Source organism: Scophthalmus maximus, chromosome 14 (assembly GCF_022379125.1).
Source record: "Scophthalmus maximus strain ysfricsl-2021 chromosome 14, ASM2237912v1, whole genome shotgun sequence".
Classification (NCBI taxonomy): Eukaryota; Metazoa; Chordata; class Actinopteri; order Pleuronectiformes; family Scophthalmidae; genus Scophthalmus; species Scophthalmus maximus.
In genome coordinates, this window is record NC_061528.1 from 1012501 (window position 1) to 1022500 (window position 10000).

At 47.6% G+C, this 10000-nt stretch overlaps 1 protein-coding gene and 1 long non-coding RNA gene across 2 annotated transcripts in view; one reads left to right on the forward strand and one right to left on the reverse strand.

The window, feature by feature from the left end:
* The window catches only part of kcnh3 (potassium voltage-gated channel, subfamily H (eag-related), member 3), a 75941-nt gene that overhangs the window by 15419 nt on the left and 50522 nt on the right, over positions 1–10000 (forward strand). The window lies entirely within an intron of this gene.
* Positions 1782–3207, reverse strand: LOC118282856. Its single transcript, XR_004784363.2, has 2 exons — positions 2706–3207; positions 1782–2117 (listed from the first exon to the last, which is right to left on the reverse strand). It is a non-coding gene; the product is annotated as an uncharacterized LOC118282856 (long non-coding RNA).

The window sequence follows — 10000 nt, forward strand, 5'->3', positions numbered from 1 at the left end:
GGAGGAGGAGAGGTGGAGGAGGAGGAGGAGAGATGGAGGAGGGGGAGGAGAGGTGGAGGAGGGGGAGGAGAGGTGGAGGAGGAGGGACGCAGTGACGAGAGACGGAGTGACGAGAGACGGAGTGACGAGAGGTGGAGGAGGAGAGGTGGAGGAGGAGAGGTGGAGGAGGAGAGGTGGAGGAGGAGAGGTGGTGGAGGAGAGGTGGAGGAGGAGGAGGAGAAGCGAGGAGGAGAGGTGGAGGAGGAGGGACGCAGTGACGAGAGACGGAGTGACGAGAGGTGGAGGAGGAGGAGGAGAGGTGGAGGAGGAGGAGGAGAGGTGGAGGAGGAGAGGTGGAGGTGGAGGAGGAGGAGGAGAAGCGAGGAGGAAACCCTGGACAACCTGGAGGGACGTTTGAGGACCTGCAATCCAGACTAGTATAATTTATCAAACCAGCAAACACAAGTTCTCCGCCTCTATTGACGGAGATCGGGGATATTTCCCCCAGTGGTTTTATTTGGTGTAAAAACTCTTCCAGTGGAAACGCAACGTTTCCTGGGAGGCGGACAACATCCCTAGAATACAGATGATAACTTCACAATGATCATTCGCTTCCCTGGAAGAACGTTGAGCACATCCACGTCTTTCCATTTCTCCTCCCACAACTTTTATTGGAGGAGCAGCGCGTGGGTCCCTCGTGCCCCCGGGGCGGCGCCGCAGCAGGTGCTCCACTTCTAATCCCAGTTGACGAAAGGAAGAGATGAACGCATGTCGCTGCAAATGGGATAATACTCCCGGACGGGGGGGGGGGGGGGGGTTGATGATGTAAGGATGAGAGAGAGAGAACGACATAGATGTTAAATATGATGCGTTTCACCTCGGAGCAACAGGAGATAAGACGAGATATAGCTGGTGGTGGGAGGGGGGGGGGGCGGGAGGAGGGGGGGGGGGGTTCTTTGAAGCTGATCCAGAGTGAAAGGGGGAGGAGGGTCGTGTGACATGACATTCCCAACGCCCGGCAACCACCAGGATCATGTGCTGCCATGCTGTGTCGCCCACACACACACTCACACACACACACACACACACACACACACACACACACAGAATGGAAATGTAACAGTTGGGGATCGCCCCCCTCTTCACTGCCTCCCCTCCATTTTGAGTTCTCCTTGTCCTCCTGCTCCTCCTGCTCCTGCTCCTCCTGCTCCTCCTGCTCCTCGTCCTCCTGCTCCTCGTCCTCCTGCTCCTCCTGCTCCTCGTCCTCCTGCTCCTCCCCTCGGTGCCTTTGTTCCTCTGAGCTCTCATTGGACGAACAGCGGGAACACCCAGGAGTGTGTGTGTGTGTGTGTGTGTGTGTGTGTGTGTGTGTGTGTGTGTGTGTGTGTGTGTGTGTGTGTGTGTGTGTGTGTGTGTGTGTGTGTGTGTGTGTGTGTGTGTGTGTGTGTGTGTGTGTGTGTGTGTGTGAGAGACACCACAGATCCACAGGTAGTAATGATGGTAACTGCGGCTTTTCGTTGGTCATGTGACATAACGAGGAAGATACAGGAATCTACAGTGACCTGATCCCAGTGGAACCAAGGAGGAAACTGTGAGTCACATGACTCGTGGTTCATCACCGACTGTACATGTGGGAACAGACACAGTCGACTGTACATCTGAAGTGGACGACTGACGAGACAAATTCAGCGTTTCAGTCGTTTGTAGTTTATGTAAATACACACACACACACACACACACACACACACGTGAAACACTCGACCTGCCTTCATTTCAATGTCAAACACACATTTGGGCCTCAGGCCGGTGGAGGTACATATTTAATAAGATGTTGCAGTGACACTGACCCGTGGCCTCTGAGGATGTTTACTATATGTACATGTGGGGCCAATGTTTAGCAGGAGATAATAATGAAAAAGAAAGAAAGATTGGGAATTGTTTCTGGATTTGAAACAGTTCTCATAAAGAAATCCTACCGAGACCTCAGAGTGATGTGGATGTTAGTTTGAGTGTCGTGGTTTGAAACCTCGGACAAAGGAACGTTGTGCTTCTGTTCTCCTCTGCCACTGCTGGAGGAGTATTATGATTTACTTCTGTCATCTCACCTTCTCGCCTGATTACATTTCCCCTCCTTGTTACTAAAGATAGGAAGAAAAAGAAAAAAAGCAATCGCAACACATTTTCAAAACAAAGGGGAAGTCAAACATCTGTGAAGTCCAAAGAATGTGTGTGTGTGTGTGTGTGTGTGTGTGTGTGTGTGTGTGTGTGTGTGTGTGTGTGTGTGTGTGTGTGTGTGTGTGTGTGTGTGTGTGTGTGTGTGTGTGTGTGTGTGTGTGTGTGTGTGTGTGTGTGTGTGTGTGTGTGTGTGTGTGTGTCTTCCCACTTATGGGAATTTTGCATGGATTCATTTCAGGGCAGGAACCTGTTGACAGTTTCAGTGACTTCCGTGTTTATCATTATGTAAATAATATTTCATATAATGCTTTGGGGAGCTGTGACGTCGTCCGTCTTTACGTACAGTCTATTATCTGTACTGTTAATGGGCATATTAATCACTATTAAATTATCACCTGACTTGTCCGCATTTACATCATTTTGTTCAATCAGCATTATGACAGGCCAAATTATAGTATATGCATAATTGATATGTTGAGTTGATTAGTCAATTTATAATAGCTTTTTGAATCCACTCATTTATTATTCAGTGTATTATTCTGGCCGCTCACTTCTTGAGTCTTCTATAATCTGAATATTGGTAAAGCTCTTTCATCGGCTTCACTTCTCCAGGGATTGAGACTCGACCGAGGCGGAGGGAGGGAGGAGAAGGAAACGCTTTGAAGCCTCTCGACCGACGTCTGCAGGCGGAGACGGAGCTCATGAACGTCCAGAGTGAGACGAGGCGAAGTCTCAGATCCGTTCGCGGTGATTGAAGTTTCTGTTCTCGTGTGCTTTGCTTCACGTGTGTGTGACGGGCAGAGACGCGACGACTCGGGGTTTGAAACTCGACCGGCTGGTGGCATGTGTCCCCGTGGGGGGTTTGTCCCCAGTGCCAACACATGCAGCTCAGGTCAGCTGGAGCTGGGAGTGAATATGAGTGTGATTGGTTGTTTGCGAGCCCTGTGATCTGCCGGCGACCTGAGCCCCGCCTCTCAGCTGCGATTGGCTGCTGGATCCATTGTTACTGTTGCTGTAATAAAGGGAAACTGGTCTGTGATGAACATGTTCCAGCTTCACCAGTTCATCAGCCTGTTTCTGATATTGTATTTTGTCCAATTTCTATTGAAATCCAGCGCTTGTGTTTTGTTTCAGAGGATTAAAAGGCTCAAAGTGAACGACGCCTTCTGTTTGATGAAGTGTGGTTCAGTAGATTGAGTCTGAATACATTTGATATCTCGGCGTTTGAAAGGCTCAACGTTAGACGACATATAGTTTGACGTCATTTGGTTTGTTGGGCTCCGGTCGTCCTTCACCTACGTGCTCCTCAGGGTCTTACCCTCTGGATTCAGTGATCAACATTGAGCGGGTGTATTTATTTCCACATGCGTCTCTCCCGGGACTCGACCCGCGGCGTCTTAAGGATGATCACAGGTGACACACGTGCGACAGCGCCTGCAGCTCAATACGCCTCGCTCCAGCTGTTACCAGGAAATTCAATCAGTCCCTCATTGATTTACCGTCTCGTTCTTGGGGCCTGGGTTGGATTCGTACAATGTTTTGTCTCAACACGTGGAGACTTAACTTCGTTTCTGTTCACATGTTATTGTCCTTTCACAACAAGGCCACGACGGACACGTGCATTAGTCCTCAACAGCAGGAAAAGGATAAAAGAAAAGTACTTGACTAACATGAGATTAAATTGGATTATTCCCATTGCAGTTCCTGGAGCAGATGCTGAACTCTCTGTGAGAAGGTAGAACCTTTGGATAGAGTCCGGCAACGGTACCCCTGTTTCCAGGCTTCATGCTAAGCTAAGCTAATTAGCTACTGGCCCTAGTCTTCAAATAAACTGAACAGGCACTCGATGGAGCTTCTCATCCAACTTAAAGCAATAAAGATTAATAAAGAAAGAGTCTCCAACAATGTTTAGCTCTCCACTGAACCTGCGAATCTGGTCCAACTTGCTCGTATCAAGCTTGTTCTTTCTTTAATCCAGATGATTTCACAGCGTCGCTCTGTTCAACATGAATTACCTGAAACCTCGAGCTGCCATGTTTCCCCACAGACGGGTGTTTCTTCACTCCCTCCTGCCTGTGAAGACAATCGTTTTTCAGTGCAGCTGATGGCTCATACGTGTTGATGTGTATATGCACATGTGTGTATTTGTGGGACTAATGGGTTTCTGACATCATTTCCATTTTAGCCGCTCTCCGTTGAGCCTGAACCGGAGTGGACCCGAGGTCCCTGCTGAACTCCTGTCACCGGTATAAAAGGGTTCCAGGGCCACGCAACAATGAGTTTCATTTCCCTGGATGGCATTCTGGGAGCTGCGGGTCACACGGAGAAATGTTAGAGGGAAAAGAAATTACTATTGATCTACAACTGCTTTCTGGAGGTGTGGCGGCGCAGCAGAGAAACACTGGAGCACAGTTGGACTCTTTGTGTTTGGGCTGCAGTGCGTCCACTGAGGCCGGCGGGGCTTCTTCATTGATTTTGCAAGACTCCGCGGTTGCTATCATAACCGGGAGGTGAAGAAGGGGCAGGAACACCTGCACCGCCGCCGCCACTCTCCACGTCTCCACATCCGCGACGTCAAAAGTGGGGCTTCACCGCCGCTAACAAGACGGAATAAATGTTCTGACATCACACCGAAATTTTTACCTCGGCTAAGTAGATTTTGTTTTTCACATCAGTCGGGCCGTATATGAACCACAGACTGTTTAGGAAAAAATGGACGTAGAGTCCGAGTCCAGAAAGTGGAGCTAACGCTGAAGCCTGTATTCTGTGTCCTGACCAGCAGAGGGCGCCTCTATGAGAACAGTAAAACATTTTCCTGAGGAGTTTATGGTTCAGTCTCTAGTTTCAAGTCTTCTTCATTTTGTACATTATGGTTCATTTACAGTCAAACAGACGATAACTGTGACATCACAGTGGGACGATACTTGATTACACCAGAACTACAGAACGGATTTCTACAGAAGTTGGTGGAACATGGGCCAAGAAAGAACCCATTACATTTTGGTGCAGATCCAATTTCTTTATCATTGCAATATATAGTTTCACGGATTATGAGATATAAGCTTATGATTTCATTTTTTTGGTTGGTTTAATTTATCTTCATTGCATTTAAGAGGACTGTTGGGCCTCGGTGGACGTATGTGCCCTCCTGAGAGCCATTCTTTCTTACTTTAATGTTCTCCCATTACCTTCTAATCTTCCATCCATCAGCCACAGAGCTTTTCATCCTCTGAGGTAATGTGAAAACATCAGCATTCCGTTCTTCCCCTCTCCCACAGTGAAAGGTGAAAGATTAACTTCAGAATTGGAGGCCTAATGGCCTTAAAGCTGAATAACTCTACGCCGCAACTTTCCATTTGTGACTGAATCACCTTTTTGTATTTTTCCAGGAGGCAAAAGATTTTGAAACACAATTGAACAGCAACATCCATCATTCCACTGTACAGGTGACGTTGAGGATGTTTGTACTCCTGTAGATTCATATACTTCAAATGAAATAACATACTACGTTCATTTAAGTGAAAATATTCATTCAACTAAACTATCGTGGATTTCACCCTAACAGCAAATGCGAGATTACATTCAAAGTCGATGCAAAGACTAGAGTAGAAGCGAATAACGCTGTAGTAGCTTGGCGCGTTGTCGTGAAAGCCAGGTAGCGCTGAGATCCTCCCAACGTCACCGAGGTCTGACGGAGAACGGGTGGATATTTGCAGGTTGTGTTTACTCGCACGAGTAAATGCTAAAGTTCCTGCGGCCAAACTCGTAATAAATGTGATTCGAATAACCATTTTGTGTTTGGTGTGTGAGCAGCATGAAAGCGTGGAAGTCGTCCTGCTCCTCTATGAATGTGTTTTCTAGCATCAGAATCAGGTCTAAGACAAGTGCTGGACTTTCTGCTGCATTTTCCGTGTGTTCAAAGAAGGACGAAGCTTTTGCTTTCAACCTTGTTATGGATTTCTACTTTACCTGAAGTAATCAAGAGGAGTGATAGATCTGTAGCAGAGCGTTCAAAGGTTTAGTCGTCGGTGTTTGACAGGGAATCGACCCGCTGGTCTGGAGATTAACCGGCTCCTCAAACAGACACCACACGCGCGTGTGCTCAGAGAAGACGCCTTCACTTTATTAAGGGTAAGAAAGCGGCGGCCGCAGAAAAGATGTTGGTTCCTTAATTCAGCTTCATGAAGCAATTAGGTTCGTACTTATCTCTGGTTTTTAATTTCTCCTTCTAACAGACGCAGTCTTTCAAAAGAAGAAGAGTCTTAACAAGACTCATTTATTCTCATTTGTGTCCAGTGCACAATGTTCTGTGGGCAAATGCTGCCTTTCGAGTTTCCTGTTCACATTGTGACATTTATTATACCAACCACTGATCACGGAGGAAGTCAAAAGGATGTGATGTTAAGTCTTTATGTTTCAGGCACATCAGCAGTAACATCATCACAACTATAGACCTATAGTCTATAGTAGACCTATAGTCTATAGTAGACCTATAGTCTATAGTAGACCTATAGTCTATAGTAGAGCACAAACCTGCAGAGGACCAACAGTCCACTTCAACTCAGTCAGGCTTCATCGCTAAACCAACAAAACAATGAAATTATAATCTCATTGCAGAAGGATGAAGACAAACCATAATGAATCCACATGATTTCAGCTTCACATTTCCTCTAACACTTTGACTGGATCCTCCACATTGTCCGAAACCAACCAACCAACCAGGGGATGACAACATAACGTCCTTGGTGGAGGTTACAAAGTCCTCAGATCTCAATCGATCATCCGTCCATGAGCGATAATCTGGTTTACGGTCGAGTCGTTCGATAAGATTTGAGACGTTTTGATGATAGCGACCGATACGTTCGACGTGCCGAGCGAATCCTCTCAACTCAGATTTCTACCACAGTTTGATCTCCTGTTTGGAACAGCAGAGCTCTGTTGACTATTCTACAATGACACTTCACTAACAGCTCCAGTTTACCCAGGGGTTCCTATCATTTACTCTCCTACAGTGTAAAGTGAGAAGTCCAATACAAACCACAGGTTTACATCAGCACCATTCTGATCCAATCACGTCAAACTGAATGAGCTTCAGGAAGTAGAGGCTCAATCTAATAAGAGAGGAGCTTTTCAATACATCGTTAAAAAGAAATCATTTTACTGGTGAACAATCTGCCCCCCTCACGTCACGCCCCGGTCCAAATGCCAGGATGTCCGTGGTGGTAATGCACCTTGACTGCTACTGTAGGTGTCACCCGCCATTAAACCACAAGAAGAAGAATCAGTACGGTGCCAGTCCAATAGCAGAATGGCTGTACTGCGTCGTCCCGTCCTGAGAGGTGTGTACTCCTGAGTCCAACCACCCACGTTCGTTAGTCTACACTTGGTGTTCTTGGTGTTGAGAAACGTCATCCTCCCTCTTGTGTCACAGTCGATCCACAGGATCGTTCTAATGAACCAGGGTTGTGTGTTGTGTCCTCCTGAGCTGCTTCTTGTTCTCAGCCTCAGCTCATCGTCATGAGCAGTACCATGGGTTGTACTGTACTTGTTTCCCCTCTCAGCAGAACTTAATGTGACTCGATATGTGTCGTTTAGTACAATCGCTCCCCGTGAACGACTTAACGCTTCACATCCTTTTGACGAATTTCTTCTGTCCATTTGGCACATCCTCTTGTCCATCGTTTCCTTCCCTGATATGTTCTTCTTCCCTCCGGAGCTTTACTCTCCCCTCGCCCTCCTGCTGCTGCAGCGTTGGTCCTCATGGAGTCTCTGGACTCGGAGGCCCAGTCTCGTGCTGTAGTTCTGTCCAGTGTCTGTGTGTTGGCTCTGAAAAGACATATATACAATATGTGTGTGTGTGTTTTCATGTTCTCCATCAGACAGATTCTCTCTCTCTGCTGGTGCCACGTCTTTGTTAGAGTCCTTTCAGCTGCCTGCACACATTCACAGATCACTCATCAATATTCATCCTCATGACCGGCTCTGCTGTCCAACACGACTCTGCACCTACTTCACTGATTATGATGGAAAGGGGGACGAATTGGAAGATGTATATGTTTGTGCAGACCGTGAGTTCCTGCACAGTTTGCTGCACAATGTATTTCAGCTGCTTATGGAACGATGAAGACGAGGGAGCAGTCGTGGCTCTGCTGACATCCTGACATCCTGTGCCTTGGTGCCGTACTCATCGTATGTTTGTCTGTCAGCAGGAGACCAGCCGCGGTGCTTTGCTGCCAACATGTTGATCTCTGTAGATCTCGTGCCTGTGCATCCAAACCTGAGAGTCTGTGTTCGGTACGAACCAAACTGCAGAGCAGGAAAACTGATGGAGCCGTTATTGCATCTTCGAAGTTCGGCTCACTCGTCGGGCTCATGTCTGTGTTCTCCCTCGAACAACAAGCCACCAGTCGCTCGTCGTCCTGGTTCTTCTGCGCTCACGTCTCAGTGAATCTGTTCTCATGAGCATTTCAAATTCTGGTGCCCCGAAAAAAACCTGGAAAGTAAATCACGACGTGCACGAAGCTGGTGACTCAGACGTCCACGACGAGATGAAAACATCAGGCCGTCTGTGTGGATTGATGAGGAGACGCCGCGTGTTCTCTACCCTCAGTTGTGACCGTCCTTCTTTTAGCCGTGTTCTCTCATCGTTCCTCATTCTGCTGCTGCGGCGGTTCGACGTCTGCCGGCTGGAAAACTAGAGCCAGCAGGTGTTAATGTGCTGAACCAACCAGCCAAGAGGAAACCACCTTTAATGACGGATTGACACACCTCCTCACCTGACACGTGGCGTCCATCACCGTTCCCCCGATCGCGCGTCTCCACACAAAAGATTGAATTATGGTGAACTACGATGCGGTTTCTCTCCCCAGCTCGTTCAGCTGGTTATCGAGTCTCTGCCACTGGACGTATTGATCATGTGACTCCTTCAGGAGACAGAGGACCTTTGACAGAGGAGGTCGATTTCACTGTACGTCCGACATCACGCTCTTCTCATCATCGACTGACCCCAGCGAGGATCGATCGTCACTTTCTTCTCCCGCTTCGTATTGTGCTCACCTTCATCAAGTTCAACATGTGTGGCCTCGAGACAAGATCTCAGACTATTCACCTCCTTGTGTTCAACTGCGATATGACGCGACTCCACTGAAGCACAGTTTGTGTTCGGATTTCGATTCATGGGAAACCAAAGAGGGCGTTTGACACTGATGCCGATGTGTTCACAACAAACACATGATGATTACACACGAAGCCAATGCAAAGACAAAACTGACCGCTACTCCACCGTGGAGCTGAGAGACGGAGATTCATGGACAGACTGTTGGTCGTATCTCAGCCGGAGCTCGACCTCCAGGAGACGACGCCGCGTGAATCCTCCATGAATGATGATGAGGGCGATTTCCATAATGTCACGCACGGTGCTGTCAGCTGCACCTGCATATATGTGTGTATATATATGTATATGTACACATGTATTTATACACAGCAGGTCGACGGGAGGTGTTTTATCTACCGGCTGATTCTTCTACGGGTCGTTGGTTCCTGTTTGCTGTGAGAGGGAGAACTACAGGTCTGATGAGAGACGTGGTGAAAGTGGATCACAGATTTGTGAGCGAGTGAATCTAAATCCAGATGTCTGCGTGGATTTTCTCTGGAAGAAGCAGAATATAGATCATGGATGTTATTAGAAAGTCTTTGTGAGCCCGTGGTTCAAGATGATTGAGAGTAACTCTGCTCTTCAGTGTGTGAAGCTCATGAGCACATTTCTATGATGTCCGTTTTCAAAAAGATCCGTTTTTCACTTCTCACTTCTCAGTCCTTTTATTCAGAGTCCAACTTCTTCCTCTGT